The sequence below is a fragment of the Myotis nattereri genome (genome assembly GCF_964212035.1).
Source record: "Myotis nattereri genome assembly, chromosome: 1".
NCBI classification, from domain to species: Eukaryota; Metazoa; Chordata; class Mammalia; order Chiroptera; family Vespertilionidae; genus Myotis; species Myotis nattereri.
Window position 1 is genome coordinate 200,652,544 of NC_138075.1, and position 17,594 is coordinate 200,670,137.

The window sequence follows — 17,594 nt, forward strand, 5'->3', positions numbered from 1 at the left end:
TGACTTTCTCCCTTCGCAGTTCTTTAATGAAGAGCCTCTATGAGGCTAACCTTCCTGTATCCTGTACCACCGCCACCATTCCCATTCTCATCTCTTTCTCCTCTGGCAACGCAGATTCTCTATTTCCTGTATTTCTTTCAAGGAACAGTTCAAGTCCTTTTCTCCGAAGCTTTTAAGGCACCTTTAAATTTAAGTTAGTATGAATTAAAATTTAGATCTAAGAAAAGGTCAGAAATATCAACCAGAACTGGAAATTTGAAATTGATGCATTAAAAAACATATTCTTAAGTAACAAAAACATATTTGTAAACATCATCCTCATTTAAAAATTAAAAATTATACAGGGTAGGTTTACAGTTGTTTGTATGAAAAATAATAAATAAGAATAAGCTGTGTTTTGTGTACTCACAACTGTAAATTACTTTGCCCCAACCCTGTATTAATTTTGGTAAAATTCTAGATTTTTTTTCAAATAATTCAAAACCTCAAAATAATGGGAATTTTTGGTAAAGCTTATGGAAAGAAAGTGAGAGTTATGTTATTTTCAGATTGTCGTGAGAAAGTTGTCTTTTATTGCATTATATGGCATTTGATAACATATAAAAGGTACCAGGATTTACTTTATTTACAAATGGTTTTGTTATGACTTAAAACCAGAAATCTTTTCTTTGCACTCCTTTTTCACACACACACCCCCCCCCCCCACTTCAATTAAACCATAATAGTTAATGTATATAGGAAAAAACTTCTATGTTATTGGAATTTTTTTGGAGAAAACTTCCTTCTAAGACAATAGCAGAGACTTTGAGCCAAGAACCAGTGGACTTTAGAGTACCATAAATCATGGTTGAGATATGAAAGTTTTATATTGTTTGGTCCTCCCTGCTATTTTTCTTTTGTACTGGGCCTATGTTTAGCTTATTTCCTTACTCCTTGATAATAATATCATTAAGCAGGCAAAGGGGGAAAAGGTTTTATTGAAACTAAAAGTTAGTAATTTAATTTGATTATGAGCTTTTACAGTGAATAATTTTACAATGAATTGTTTTTATACTATTTGTGGACAAAGTAACAAGAATAGAACTTGTGTTATGATATATATTTATATATACACATACAATACATATATGCTAATATATTTATGCTTATGAATTTTCAAATAATATAAACAGCATTGATTTTTACATTTAATAGTATGTGGAAAACATATTTAAATGACAGAACCTTTACATTTATACTTAGTTTGCATCTTATTCGTTTAATTTAATATTTACATAAGTGCTTTATTATTTTTATGAAAGCTGCTTTGCTAGGCTTTGTGGGAGATGTAACAATGAATTTCATACCCTTCAGGGTCTCATAATCCTAGAGCCAACTCTTAGAACCACAAACTTTTAGAATGGGAAGAAATTTAAGAGATTATCTTTTCTTTGGTGAGTCTTTAAAACAGCAGTCCTCTGATTCCTACCCGTTCAGTGTCTCCTGTCCCCTTATCCCCATGCTCCCAGACATTGCTAATGCTCTTTTCTGTGCAGGGAGAGAGGAATTCCAGCATCTCATGATTGGGTGGCAAGAAATGTGTAGCTTTTAGGGACTGGTACTTGCTTTCATCTCCTTTGTTTGGCAAGCAGGAGGAGAGGCAGGCCATTTTTTCCAAGTCAATTTTTAGTCTGGGATTTAAAACTATAAAGACAAGAAATCATCTTAGTGGTTACTGACTGGAATATAAAACAAAACAAAAAATAGTTTGGAGGACACAAAAGTGTATTGCAGATTATTTCAAACGTATCAGGTGGGTGTAAATATAATGAATTGTTATATAAAATGTATTATAAGTATACTTATGTGAAATGTTATTTTTTTAACTGCAGTGTAAAGAATTTGGAAACCGTGTCTCTAATCTGTTCATTCCACCCTTGCTTTCAACCTGGGGGCAGCCATTGATCCCCATGCGCCTAGATATGTTACTCATTTTGCCCTGCTCTCTTGTTATCATGACCTGACTCCAAGATAAAGTGGTTTCCACACAGGTAGAAACATACAGGTGATATTTTCCCGCAGTACATCTTAATAAAAGATGTGCAGCGAGGTAGTTTTTTTCATTACGTGGGTTTTGCTTGCATGTCTCTGGGTACAAATAAACGCTTTGGTGGATCTAACTGTTAATCTGCAAGTGTTGTTTATGATGTGCCTAACTTGATACCAAGATGTGATTTAAGCACCAAGAGAATCTGGATTATTTAATACTAGTACATAATAAAACTATTTATCCAATATTCATGTGGGCACAGACAGAGGCATAATTGTATTCTTGTCGTGCACAATATAAATACTAATATTGTTTTGGAGAATCAGCATGGCATGCTGAAGCCATGGTTTGGAAAAAGGCATTGTAGTATGTTTTTATCTGTGGGAATTACTGGCAAGTGTAATTTGAGAGATTCTAAATACTGTAGTTGTTTACTTCACTTCTAAATTTGGCTAAAATATTTTTGGTTTTGTTATTTATTTATTTACTTATTTTTTACTGATCATTGAATTGTTCCTTAAAACCTGTGGTAGAAGCTAAGCCATAATTGTTTTATGAATTTTGATAATTATACCTTCTTTTAAAGATTAAAAAATTTCCTCTCACTAAAGATAGTTTACAACATATTTAAAGAAAGGAATAGTGGACTGAATGTTCATTTGCCCATTCCACAGCTCCAACATTTATCGACTCTTTGTTAGCTTCTACCAACTCCCTTTCCTCAATTCCCAATTATTTTGATGCAGTTCCTCTGTCATAAAACATCATCTGTAAATATTTCACGATGTGTTTCTGAAAAACAAAGACTTTCATTTCTAGACATGTGAAGTAGAATCTTAACCTTTTTGAGGAATGTATGAAGTTATGAATCCTTAAGGTATGTTTGGGTATAGGTAAGGTATGTTAAGGTATGAGTGATATAAAAGAAAAGGGATCCTTTAAATGGAATAAATGGAAAAGGAGAAATACCTGATAAGCAGTGTACCAAAAAACAATAGAAAGGTTACAGTGAAAAAGCCAATCAATAGCTTTTAAGTGTCCATGGGAAGAAAAGGGAGCAATTGGCATTTTTGAACATATGTGTCCACATTCCATACAGGTCTGTACAGGAGTAAAACTAAGTGTACTTTATACTATCTGAGATGGAAATTCTGTTTCTAGACTTTTTCTTGAAGGGGAAAAAAAAAATCAAAGATGAGTACAGAGACTGCAAATCAAGGTATTCACTGTAATATTTATAGCAGTGAAGAATTAAACCTAATGCTCAATAATATTGGAGTGATTAAATACACGCAATATATTTGTAAAATGTAATATTTTGTAACCACTAGAAATGAAATAATATTAAAGTACCCCAAAGAAATTAACCCAGATATTAACATGAATTAATAGTGGGTCTTTAGGTTTTGAATTGAGTGATATTTATTTCTTCATTATTTTGGGGGGGGGGGTAGTGTTGCAAGTTTGTCTATCCGTATAATATTATTGAGTACTTCACTATGTGTTAGACACTTTTTTAGCATATTTCATCTTCTTCACTTCTCACAGTAGCCTTAAGAGGTTTTATTATCCCGACTTTATAGATGAAGAAATGGACGCATAGAGAGATTGAGCACTTCGATAATTTGTTTCTCCTTCTAAGTTCATTCTTTGCTTCCATATGTAGTTTTATTTCCAACCATTGGGAAGATACTATATTCTAATTCTTATTTTAAAATATATGGTGAATATTGTGACATTAATAAAAATGCTTTTAAATTGATGGATAACATTTATCTTCTAAGTATACCAAAATTTTCCCATGAAGCTACCATAGAGGTTAGGGTCAAGTTTTCTGGGAAGACCAAGATTGACAAAGTGTAATTTGACAGTATAGAATTTGTGAGAGGTTCAAATGGGATAAATAGAACATATTCTATTGAAATTTGAAAGCCTTAAATATTAGAATGGAAAAATACCAATTATGAAACTATTATAAATGGCAGAGATGGGAAGTAAGCACAAGGAGGATTCTTATCAGGGGCTCTTGATCCATAATTAATTATTGTATTGTAAATTTATTTATTGTAAATTAATTATTGTATTGTAAATTTAGGTGTATGTGCATTTTGGAAGGTGAGGTGTCTAGCACTGTGTTCAGATTTTTAAAGGTATGACTCCCAAAAGCTCAAGCTAGTATTAGGATATATGTCAGCTTCTACATTTGTCCAAAAAATTACTCCTGTGTTTATGCTGAGATCAGTAGGTAGAGTATTTGTATAATAAGTTTGTGGTTGAATTCCTTTCTTTCCTTTTTTTTTTTTTTTTAACATGGGAATGTAATAGGGAAAATTATTCTAAATGATATATTTATTCATCATTGTATTAGAAAATGTACTCTGATGCTGTTTTAATTTGATTCAATGAATGAAACCTTAATAGAGAACTTGCCCTTAATTTTGTGAATGGAAAATTTTGCTAATTTGTTCTTATTAGATCAAGTAGTATGACAATAACTGCTATTCTGGCTAAAAATGTAAAATCAACAAAATGTTGACAAATTGACCTGCAGGGAACATTGCTTTATCAGCAAGAGAGTTAGATTTTTGCAGTGAAGCCCAGTTATTCCAGATCAGTACCATTATACAGTGTTTTCAGCAAGTGGTCTAGTGTAGTCTGTGATTACATTAGTCAGCATAATAAGTTTCTGTGCTCTTTAAAATTGAAATTTGGGAGAAGGTTAAAGAACAACAGAGAGAAGGTTAAAATGCAAGTCCATCTTAAATATTGTATAATTATAGCATTTCTAAATAAGAGAGTAAGTGAATTTCTAAAAGTCAGAGTGTGTTGGAACCAGTATTGATTTTTATGAATCAATTTTTTTCTTAATTAAAGAGATGATTGTAAATTCTTTTTTTTTTGGTACATACTTTATATGAATGATTTTTACCAGTCAGACATAAAAAATACTTGAGTACTTGTTTGCTGCCTGCACTTGATTATTTGTGAGTAGATTTTTTTTACATTGTATATAATCTTACATTTTCCATAATTATATTGCTATTATAAATAGGAGCTATGATTATTTTAAATTTATTTAAAAACAATTGCATCCTTGCCCTAACCGGTTTGGCTCAGTGGATAGAGCGTCGGCCTGGGGACTAAAGGGTCCCAGGTTCGATTCTGGTCAAGGGCATGTACCTTGATTGCAGACACATTCCCAGTAGGGGGTGTGCAGGAGGCAGCTGATTGATGCTTCTCTCTCATCGATGTTTCTAACTCTCTATCCCTCTCCCTTCCTCTCTGTAAAAAAAATCAATAAAATATATTTAAAAACAAAAAAGAATTGCATCCATACTGTCTGTGGTGGTGGTGTGTGTGGGGGGGGGGGCGGGGGGGGGGAGTCTGGATGTAAGATGGTGAAGGGATTAGCCAAAGAACATATATGCATAACCCGCAATGTGGTGGTGGCCAGAGGGAAGGGTGGGCAAATGGGGAAAATGGAGACAACTGTAATAGTGCCAGCAATAAAAATAAAGTTTAAAAACAAAACAAAACACCTGTCAGAATGTTTGCATCATTTTAAAAGCCCTTGCAAGATACCCAGAATAATTAAGAGAAGGGTAAACATTTGCCTTAATAGATTCCATATCTTGGTATGTGGTTTCTTTCTTTAGTTAAACTATGATCAATTTCTAGGTCACCACACATTTTAGCATTCATGTTTTAGTATAAAATATAGTTTGAAGTAGAATTTAGAGTTTTGATCTTCAAATTGGTTTGTAGTTGTATCTTTGAAGTAATTTAGCCTAATCTTTTAGCCAGGGAGCAGATCCTTTCTATAGAGTTTCTAACAATCTTTGCCTAATAAATCACTGAGCAGGGACTTTACTTTTTTATGAAGCAACCTTCTTATTAATTATGCAATAATTAAGTTATTTTTTCATTGAACTCAAATCTATTTTGTGTTAGGCACCATAACTTCCTAGTTCTCCTTTTTAAATTGTGAAGTATACATACAAATATTGAAATTACTATAATGAACATCACCAAAATTCCATTTACCCTTAATTTTTTCTTTATTTGCTTGTGATTACTCTTTTCTGTATTATTGTATTATCAGAGACTTATATATCTTGTCTGACTACAATGAATACACAAAATTTGTGCATTTCTGTTCTTTATTATTCTAGTAATTTTGTTCAGAAAGGAAACGTGGTTAATGTGTTACTGAACACCCATTCAACTTTCTCTTTTATTTTCTGCTCTGAAGTGAAGCAAGACTCGCCTTAAAGGACCTCATTTGACCTGAGATCCTCCCAAGTTCCAGAGCTGGGCCACTGTTCTCCTTATTTATTGCTCATGGAAACTTTTAGATCCTTACTCTTACTGCAGGTTTAAAGTCTTGCCCCTTCAAAGCTTGTGTTACTTACAGCCTTCAGTGTTGTCAAATACCACTGACCTCCTCAAGTCACTCTTGTTTATATGACTTTTTTCTTTTAAAATAAAAAACAACAGCATTGATCATGTGTACACCATCACCACATTTACCTAACCTCTCAAAAATATGGGTATGAAAGTACTAATAAAAACTACTCTTCCTGTGGATAGAATATTCTCCAAATTAAGTGAAATAAAAGTAAAAATGAGTCCCATACTCAATTATAGGTATGGCAACAAGATAAAAAAAGTGATTGGCATGCAAAAAACAACCCAAAACCAAGACAAAAACAACAACAAAAATCTTCATTCTTGCTAAAAATGATTATAACCTATAAAGTCAGAGAAGTATAGAGCAAATATTTTCCTGGAAGGGTAATCAAAGACATGTTAAGGGAAAGTTGAAAATAGGAAGGTTGTATATCAACTCAGGAACTTAATGAAAATTTCAGACAAACATTGAGAAGTCTTAAAATGACAGTGATCTGACAGTGTGGTTACAGAAACACGTATAAAAAACATGGCTCTCGCTATGTCTGAACAGAAGGTTATTCAAAAGTGAAGCAAAACAAAAGACCTAGACATGGTGGTACAAATCAATCCTCGATGAACTTGTGGCTGGCTGTACTTACAAAATTGCTTTGTTCTCCAGTAGTAATTGGTTTTGTCATTTGTCCTAGCAGATTAAGTGAAAATATTTTAAATTTCATTATATACCAGTGCATGACTACTGCAGCCGCTATCTACAGAAATGATATGCTCTTTGTCACATAGCTTTATTTGCTTTGAGGGAGAAATGACTTCATGAACCTAAGATAAAGTATCAAGAATTATGGCAGAATTCTAGATATCACGTTGTTAGTAGATTCAGAAATATTTGGTGGGGCTGTCCAAAATTCCACTAAGCCTGAATAAGATTGATTGTAAACAAGTGCATATGAATTAGGTTTTTGTTCGAACTCACCAGTTTTCTGGCTTCAAAAAGATTTAGTCATGATTTAGTTGATTATGCCTGTGCATCAATGGAATATCATTATATTTTCCAATTCTGCTAAAGAAATTTCAAATTAAGAAGTTTAAGTACAAATTAATATTTTAGAGAGTAGTTAGTCCTTTCTGTTGGATTGAGGATTAAATTCATTAAACAGAAAAATATAGTAAGAAACCAGTTAGGATTATTATAGGTATGGTACAATAGTCCATAATTCATGACCCCCTCACAAGTATTATAACTGGACTTTGAAAAATATATATCCCAAACGTTTTCTGTAGCTGGGATAAATATTAGGCCCAGAGGCTATATGAACTACTTTGCAAACCTGTTTATTTTACTGAATAAAATTAAAATATTAAATGTATTTTGGCATAATTAAGGTTTTTATGTATTGATTTAATCGTTGGATAGTAAAAGCATTACTTGTCACTGTAAAGAGAAGAAAGGAAGGAGAGGAACTGTAAATTAAAAGGGATTTAAAAGATACAGTAACAGTTGTCTATATGGATTTTGTTTAGATCTGGATTGGAACAATCTGTTTAAAAATCACTTATGAGCCAGCTAGTGTGGATCAGTGGTTGAGCATCAACCTATGAACCAGGAGATTACCGTTCGATTCCTGGTCAGGGCACATGCCTAGGTTGTGGGCTCGATCCCCAGTAGGGGGTGTGCAGGAGGCAGCCGATCAATGATTCTCTCTCATCATTGATGTTTCTATGTCTTTCTCCCTCTCCCTTTCTCTCTGAAATCAATAAAAATATATTTTAAAAATAGTAAAAATAAAAATGAAAACCACTTATGAGACAGAGGATTTTGAGCACAGACTGATAGCTGATGTTAAAAAGATATTATTATTCATTTGTTATAGATATTATAATGATATTGGATTATATTTAAAAAGCAGATCTTTGCATACAGAACTATCTAAAGATGAAGTGGTAAAATGTCTTGAATTTGATTCATAATAATCCAGAGTGGAGGGAGAAGGGGTTTGGGGGTAGGTGGAGATATAAATGAAACATGATTTGCCATGAGTTAATAATGGTGTGTGTTTATTATACTAGTTTTGATTTTGCATTATTTTGAAAATTTAAGAAAAATAAATTCAGAAGCAGTGTAATGCAACACTATTGAAAGAAGATAACTGCAGTACCAGGTGACACTGCTGGATAATACATTCAGAAGTAAGGATGGATATGAGCAACACACAAATGTGCTATTATAAACGTAACTAATGTATAAATCTTGTATTTTATTTTTCTTCAGAGCTGAAGCCATTTATTTGAATCTTGGATGATTAACACCTAAATGCTTAATTCTCAAAACTGATCAAGAGTCCCACAGTCAGGATTAGATGATCGAAGTTACCACTAAGAAATTACTGTCTTGAGTCCTACGGTAAGAGTATACTACATATTCTAAAGGCTAATTAGTGAGTATGAGGTCTAAAAAGCCTTTTAAATGCTTTATTTGAGCCACTACCTTCTATTATAATTTCTTAATCCTATATTTGTTATACCTGGAGTTAAAAGTTGTGATAATCAACCAAAGATCGTAGTAGACACATCAACATGCCAACAAGGCTTTAGGCGCAGCGGTTCTCAACCTGTGGGTCGCGACCCCTTTGGGGGTCGAACGACTCTTTCACAGGGGTCGCCTAAGACCATCGGAAAACACATATAGCATATAAGATATTTATATTATGATTCATAACAGTAGCAAAATTATAGTTATGAAGCAGCGAAAATAATTTTATGGTTGGGGGTTACCACAACATGAGGAACTGTATTAAAGGGTCGTGGCATTAGGAAGGTTGAGAACCACTGCTTTAGGGCATTTCCTCCTCATAGATTCAGCTAGTAATGGGTACAGTTTTGTCATGGGAACGCCATGCTTTCTGCTTGCTGTATGGGTCCTCTGGAAGCTGACCCTGCAAAGGAGTTTGGCTTCCAGGGTTTTATTAGGGCTCAGCCTCTATTAAGAGAGGTGGTGTAGAAGCAGGTTGGGCAGAGGACATTGAACTGCAGGGCAGGCTCAGCACAGCCTTGGCCAACCCTATAGGGAGTCTTGTAGTTGTCAGAATTTCTTTCCCTTCATGAGTAGTAAGGTTCTTGGGTAGAGAGACGTATTGTCAGTGCCTTTGCATCTTGCACAGGCCATGATAGGAGCTGCTCAGTAAATATTTGTCAAATGAAGGAAATCTGAGAAAAATTTTGTAGTTTCTTCAGTGACACCCAATCCTTGCCCTTCATTTTCCCAGTTGAAAATTCAGTTTAGAGCGGTAGGTTAATAGTGACACAGGTGGTTCTTGTATACCATGAACAGACAAGAAGGTAACTTGCCCTCTACAGTCGGCATTTGCTATATACCATTGTGTTTCTGGGCTCTATAGATAAGGAAGGCCTGCAAAGAGGCCTGAGAAAAGCCACAAACATAAGTGTTAAAGAACATGAGATCACGCCCATAAAGAGGAAAGAAAAATCGCTAGAATACACGATAACTTCTATTAAGGCATATGAATTACGGTTCTAACCAGTTGTTCCTTCTGTGTGTGGGGAATAGGCTGATCAGATGAGTTGTTGTCCTTTCATGTTCAAGGGTTAAGAGAAACTCTATCTCTTAGAAGCATTTTTTAAAAGTCAGTATGTTTTCCTAGTAGGTATATTTCTGCTTTAAGTCCTATACTCGACTTCCTTGTTTGTTTTTTTAACCTCCTTTTCACTGTAGAATTCCCTGAGGCAGGATTTGCATTAATAAGTCCTCTAACTTTTCTCTGAACCTAAATACTATAGTAATGCTTTACATGTAGAGGACCTTCAATTCATATCTTTTAAATAATGAAATAAAGAATAGTAGACTTTATAATTAATGTAGAAAAATGAGGATTTAATTCAGAACCAGAAATTTTTTTCATTATAACTTTTTCTGATACGTATATATAGGTAGTTTTATGTTTCATCTTTTAAAAGATGTAAATCAGTTTCTTTGTGTTGAGAAGAATGAGATTGTGCTTGTGTTTCACTAAGTGAATCAGATTTGTTATCTTATTAAAACACAAATCCTCAAAGTTATAATCTGATTACTTAGAGGGAGTTTACGCCTATCTGTTCTCTCTGGTTTTTCATTTCCTTCTTGCTCACTTATCCCCACCAGAGGGCAGGCGAAGGAAGGGAAAAAAGAAGGTATTAATTTCAGTTCGCAAAGTCTTACGTAGGCAACGTCCCCTGGAGTATTTCGTCATGCTTCTGGAGTACATTAAGCAATAGGCTCAGCCACTTCAGCTATTTAAAAATATTTAGTAGAGTGCTCAGTTACTACTTAGGTAAGGGTGATTACTGGGTTTATTTAATTAGATCATTATATTTAAAATCTATATTCTTAGATCCATGTATTGTAAATTATCACCTTTTTTTTTTTTTGGCAATTCATGCTAATGTCTCCATTGCTACTGTTGATAATTGCAATTGATTGTGATGAGGACTCTTTTTTATTTTTAAAAGTACATTGGAATGTTCATAATACAATAGTGCTTTCATGAATCAAGTTCATAATTCGTCTTTCATGTCCTATGAAGCTTGATGTTCCTGAGGTCTGTTAGTGAATTTTAGAATCATAAGAGTAATCATTTTGTTTTTATTTTTAAATCCTCACCCGAGGATATTTATTCCATTGATTTTTTAGAGAGAGTGGAAGGGAGAGGGAGAGACAGAGAGAAACACGGATGTGAAAGAGACACATCGATTGGTTGCCTCCCACATGCCTCTGACCAAGGCCAGGAGCCTGCAATCGAGGTATGTGCCCTTGACTGGAATAGAACCCGAGACCCTCAGCCACACGCTGACGCTCTATCCACTGAGCCAAGGGCATAAGAGTCATCTTTTGACTACTAGTTAGTTCTACACTTCAGCTGTAAGTTTATTTAGAAGGACGACACACCTCAGGCCAAAGTAAATTTGTCCCAACATTATTACAGTGTAAGTTTTCAAAGTCTAAATGTTAAACTAGACGGATGCTAAACCTTTTATGGTCTGAATATTACTGTTAACACCCATTGTAGATGTACAAGGACTTGTACACGTGAAGTGCCGTTTCATGGTCGATAGCTGTTTGGTTTGTTATCAGTGTGAACAGCAGATGTCCTGAAAATCAGCTTCCAAACAGCTGGCACTTGGCCTGCTGGTGTTGAGCACCACCTAACCTCACATGACGTGTCTGCTCTTTGACATACATAGTGGCCCTTATCTCCTCATCAAGGAAATTGGTGCAGGCGCCTTTTCTGTGTGCTCCTAGGACCAGTAATGTAGAAGAGCCTTATAATGGACTTTTTAAAAAGAGTTGTGCCTCCCATTCTTTCGGGAGACGTGGGTTTGGAAGCTAGAGGTAGTTTTCAGGAAGGTTCCCCCCGATTACTGAAGATGAGACGTCTCAGTTTGTTTTCATCAGAGAAGACTGTAGGGGAGGAGGATGGAATCCCTATCTGGCACAGTAATTATGACAAACACCTCCATCAGCAGCTCGGTAAAGTAAAATGGGAATAAAATGTATTATTTTCGGTCCTTTAAAAAGTATTTTAGGAAAGAAATTAATTTTACAAGTTTGAATTCTAGTGAGCAAAAAAAAAAAATCTGTATTGAAAGTCAAGGTTAAATATTATAAACTGTTTTTAATACAGTAAATATGTAGTTGGTGTAAAGTTATTTTAGTACCAAAGTTTTGCTGTGAGTTTCGATGGAGAAATATTGATGCTGTAAATCAATATTTCTTAAAGAAGGTTGCAGTTTGATGATCTTTGGAAAATGTGTTCTACTTATTGGAAAAATGTTATTTGTAACCCATAGAATATGTAAATGAAAAATAAGATACTGAGTTTTACCTATCACCATAGAAACCATGTCCATTTTATTTTAAAAATATACTTCATTATTTTGTTGTGAAGATAGCAAATATTTGGGGTGAAACATAAAAAGTCACATCTTTGAATATAATCATGATTATTTTGAGTCACAGTACCTTTATTTAATATAATCCTGCAAAGTTAAATTTAATGTCTTTTAAAGTTTGAGCAAATGATACTCAGTCTGTGTTAGAAGAAAAATCAGTTTTGCATATAGTACTGGTAAATAGCAAATATTAAAAGAAAGAAAATCCTTTAGGAAGAAAATGGAAAAATGCTGTTTTTTAATTTTTGACTAAAATGTTCTGTATGATTATGATTTTTTTGTGTGAATAAATAACTGCTTATATAAATGAATATAATACTTTATGGAAAGAGGAGAGTTTCTCTACAAGTTTGATATATATATATATTCTTATAGCTGTTTTCTATGCATACTTTAATATGCACACATACATTTTTATTTGTAGAATTTAAAAACGAGGTTTACTATCCAGGCTGTCTTGATGTGTGCCTTTTCATTTAATACATCATAAACATCTTTCTGCATCATTTAAAACGCACATCATTGTGAGGATATAATTTATTCAATCAGTCCCTTATTAATGAACATTTAGTATGACTATTTTTAGTTATTAAAAATAAATATCCATTTATATATCACGTTATACCTTTGTATGATTGCTTCTTGATAGAAGTTTCTATGTGCATTAAAAATTTTGGTCAGCAATGTGAAGTTACCTTTAAAAAATTTCCCAATTTCGGTTCCTCAGGGCTGAAGATGAGTGCCTCCATTTCCTTGCATTCACACTCGATCTGTTTCTTGTCAGGTTAAAAATTAGGGTCGTATTTGTGAGAAGCCACACTTTCTTTTACATAATGGATATTTTTAAAACCAAGGACACAGCTTTTAAGCTTTAAAAAGAAATATATATTGATATCTACAATGTATTGGTGTTAGAAGTTTCTCTTTTTTTTTATACTATTCACTCATTTGAATGAATGAAGTGGAAGTGAGGCCACTGAGTTAGTACCTCTTAATTTCAGTTAAAATTGAATGTCTTTCAGCACTTAGTTTGTGTTCAGTAGTGCTAGTATAAATAAATGAAAAATGTGAATATATTAATATATGCAGTTAAGTTATTAAAAACTACTGTTTCTTTAACTTTCAGTCTTTAATCATTTTCTTTATCCCAGCCTGTGTGATTGGACTTGGTGTTTAAATGTAACATACTATGGCCATTAGTTTAATATGTCACCTTTTAAAAAATATATATATTTTATTGATTTTTTACAGAGAGGAAGGGAGATAGAGAGTTAGAAACATCGATGAGAGAGAAACATCGATCAGGTGCCTCCTGCACACTCCCTACTGGGGATGTGCCCGCAACCAAGGTACATGCCCTTGACCGGAATCGAACCTGGGACCCTTGAGTCCGCAGGCTGACGCTCTATCCACTGAGCCAAACCAGTTAGGGCTAATATGTCACCTTTTATTTTTTTTTAAAAAAAGACATTTTGAGCATAGCACACATGTTACAAAATATAATAATTAGATTTTGTAATTTATATTAATTTTCACTTAAGCACTCAATTGAATGATTAAGAATTTTCCGTAGTAGCTATCTTTTTCTAGTCACAGTCAAACAAAGCAAAATCATGAATACTGAAGAATCTGATGTCTGAAACTTCAGAGGCTACAGGTTCTTTATGGAATAATCTTGCCCACTTTCTCCCCCAGAATAAAATTCAACTTTAGGAAATGACTCTTAAAATTAATTTAAAGGACTTCTTTGGCAATTTCTGTAAGAGAGACTTGGTTAGTTGGCAGTATATAGACATTTACTTGCTACTTTTAACTCCAAAAGTATTTATAGATGCTAATGCTTTCTTTGACAAAAATATTTGTAAAATTTTGAGGTATTTGCCGGGGTTAATACGTTGAAGAACATTTATCTTTGCTTTTGATAATTTTTTTTTTACTTTTTAACTCTCTCTAAATATTAAGTAACTTAATATTTTTAAATTTTATGGAAATTCTTAAGCAACCCACTGGATTTATCAGAAATCCCCCCTTTCTCTGTAAAATATATTAATTAACAAATGCCTCTTGTACACAAAACTGTTCAACTCCTCTGCCAACATTTCTGCTCCCACCGGGTTGAGTTGTGTGCTTACCAAGAGTTGGGTGAGATTTTAAACCAAACCTGTTCATGCCATTTATACTTGTAATTGTGATCATATAATATAGTTAAATATTACGTAATTCAGTAAAGTATGAGACTGAAAAGAAAGAGCTATTGTGGTGTAAACAAAGGTGAATACTTTGATCAGACTCCATACAAGTGAATTCCTAAAAAAAATTTGCTTTTGAATTGTGAGTAGGCCATAGAAGTGTATATGATTGGACGGATTTTGCTTTCAGATACCTTCAGCTTCCCCGTCCTCTTTGAAACTGGAAATCGTAAATGATGTACAAGGGTTAGATTTTAGGCAAGAAAACAATTAGCAAATTCACCCTAAGAGACAAGTACTTGGCACTATATAAAAGTCTAGGGAATAAACTTGGATTTTATATTTTTTAAGTTAAAATAAAACTTTCAGTGGACCTATAGATCTCTCCTCCACAATTCCTACTTTAATGAAGGTTTTTGATTATTTGATTAACTAACAGTATAATTTATAACAAATGATGTTGCAGTTTTTGTTAAAGAAGTAAGTCACTTATTTGCTATCCCTATTCCTTAAGAAAAAGGAATCAAAGATTCATGTATTTGTGCTAAAAATTTTATTCATAAGCTGCTTAAATATTCATATAATTTTTGTGTAGTCATAGTCATGTGATCAAAGACTGATTTCACTGATAAATATTAGTAGAATTGGCATAAGTAATATCTAGCCCCACACATAAAAGTTGGTGGGGAGAAAATGCCCTTCACTGACCATTGAGGAACAATGACCATTAGGCATGGTCATGAGTCAGACCCTAAGGATCAGGCAGTGTGTTTCCACAGGCTTCTGTCGTGACAGCTGCAAAGTCCTTGTATCTCTAGGATTGGGTTATTTTTATTCTTATGAATCAACCTTAATTTTGTTGTTGTGCATTCTATTTGGAGTCAAGAATAAGTGAGTGTAAATATAAGATGTATTTATTTTCTTTGTTTTTTAAAATTTATCTTTACTGTTGAAAGTATTACAGATGTCTTCCCTTTTCCCCCCATTGAACCCCTCTACCTTGCACCTGCCCCTCCTCCCCCCAGGCCTACTGCTCTGTTGTCTGTGTCGATGGGTTATGGATAAGTTCTTTTGTTAATCTCTTCCCACTCTGCCCCTCCCCCCTCCCCACTTCCCTCTGAGACCGGCCAGGGCAAGGTTTATTTTTATAATTCACCAAGACCAGAGATAATGGTACATTGAACAGAACTAAGTATATGCCAACATTAAGGATGAAAGAAATTTTGAGCGCTCTCTGTATTCTGGGCATTATTTTCTTGTTTTGTTTTCCCAATAACTGAAATGGTATAATTTGTCTATCTATTTAGTGCATTCAGTTTTCCTCCCCCCAACCCCCTCAATAGACTATAAGGTGAGCATGGACTTTGCTCTGTCTACTGATGTGTTCCAGGGCTTGGAACAGAACAGTTGCTTAGTAAATATTGGTTTAATGAGCAAATGCTGTCTAAGTTGTCTTGAAAACTGAATGAGATAGGTTGTTATGCAAAGTTTTAAAAGTTCAGAGAGGCTTGAGCCAAATTACTTGAGTTTTTTGACTACTAAATGGTCTAGTCATACCATTTAAAAAATATATATTTTTACTGATTTCAGAGAGGAAGGGAGAGGGAGAGAGAGATAGAAACATCAATGATGAGAAAGAATCATTGATCGGCTGCCTCCTGCATGCCCCCTATTGAGGATCGAGCAACCCAGGTATGTGCCCTTGACCAGAATCGAACCTCAGACTCTTCAGTCCATAGGCGGGCGCTCTATCCACTGAACCAAACCAGGTAGGGCTAGTCATGCCATTATTTTAAAATCAGGCATTTGTTCTTTTGTTCTACTCCATCTCATTGCAATGTTGATGTTTTGAATCTTTATGTATAAACTTATTTTTAAAGGCTAATTGTATCTACTAAGGTTAGGTGTTCTATTAAGGAAACACACCTTTGGGGGTGCTTTTATTTTAATAAGAGCTATATTTTCATAGGCAACAACTTTAATTCCAGCATATATTGAGCTTTACTATTTGAGAGTCTGTTTCACTTTAATGAACAGTTGATAATCCTATCTAATAAAAGAGAAACATGGTAATTAGCGTACAACTGCTACCCTTCCCATTGGCTAATCAGGGCGATATGCAAATTAACTGCCAGCAAAGATGGCGGCTGGCAGCCAGGCAGCTGGAAGCTAACATGAGGCTTGCTTGCTTCAGTGACGGAGGACTCCAACGTTCCCCGCCTGCCGCTGCCGGCCTCTGAGCTGCAACTCTAAGCAACTATGTTACAAATATAGAAGCTAAACAAAACCCCAGAAACCTGGTTTAGTCCGCCGGGCTTCAGCCAGCAGGATCGCAACATTGTTTCAAATACAGAAGGTAAACAAAGGCCAGAAACCTGATTTCAGCAGCAGAGGCCTAAGAGCCGGAGCCAAGCCTCAAAGCTAAAGCTGGCCCAGAATAAAAAAAAGAAAAAAGAAAAAAAGGAGCAGTTGGGAGCTTCAGTCACCCGCCAGCCTGAAAACAGCCCTCAGCCCCTCACCCAGACTGGCCAGGCACCCCAGTGGGGACCCCCACCTTGAAGGATGTGTGACCAGCTGCAAACAGCCATCGTCCCCTCACCCAGGCTGGCCAGGCACCCCAGTGGGGACCCCCACCCTGATCCAGGACACCCTTCAGGGCAAACCAGCCGGCGCCCACCTGTGCACCAGGCCTCTATCCTATATAGTAAAAGGGTAATATGCCTCCCAGCACCGGGATCAGCATGACAGGGGGCAGCGCCCAAACCCCCTGATTGCCCTGCGGCTCTGTGTGTGACAGGGGGCGGGGCCACAACCTCCCTATCGGCCCTGCTCTGTTCATGACAGGGGAAGGCGTCCCAACCCCCTGATCAGCCCTGCTCTGTGCCTGATACAGGGGAGCTCCCCAACCCCCTGATTGCCCTGTGTCTCTGTGTCTGACAGGGTGCGGTGCCCCAAACCCCTGATCGGCACTGCTCTCTGTGTGACAGGGTGGGGCGCCCCAAACCCGCCCCCCCACCCCCACG

The 17,594-nt window shown here is 35.3% G+C and overlaps 1 protein-coding gene across 1 annotated transcript in view; it reads left to right on the forward strand.

Moving 5' to 3' along the window:
- FRYL (FRY like transcription coactivator) overlaps positions 1-17,594 on the forward strand; it is a 245,410-nt gene that overhangs the window by 55,400 nt on the left and 172,416 nt on the right. Inside the window, exon 3 of the mRNA XM_081097652.1 lies at positions 8,709-8,840. The gene's annotated coding sequence lies outside the window, so the exon portion shown is untranslated. The remainder of the gene's footprint in view (positions 1-8,708; positions 8,841-17,594) is intronic.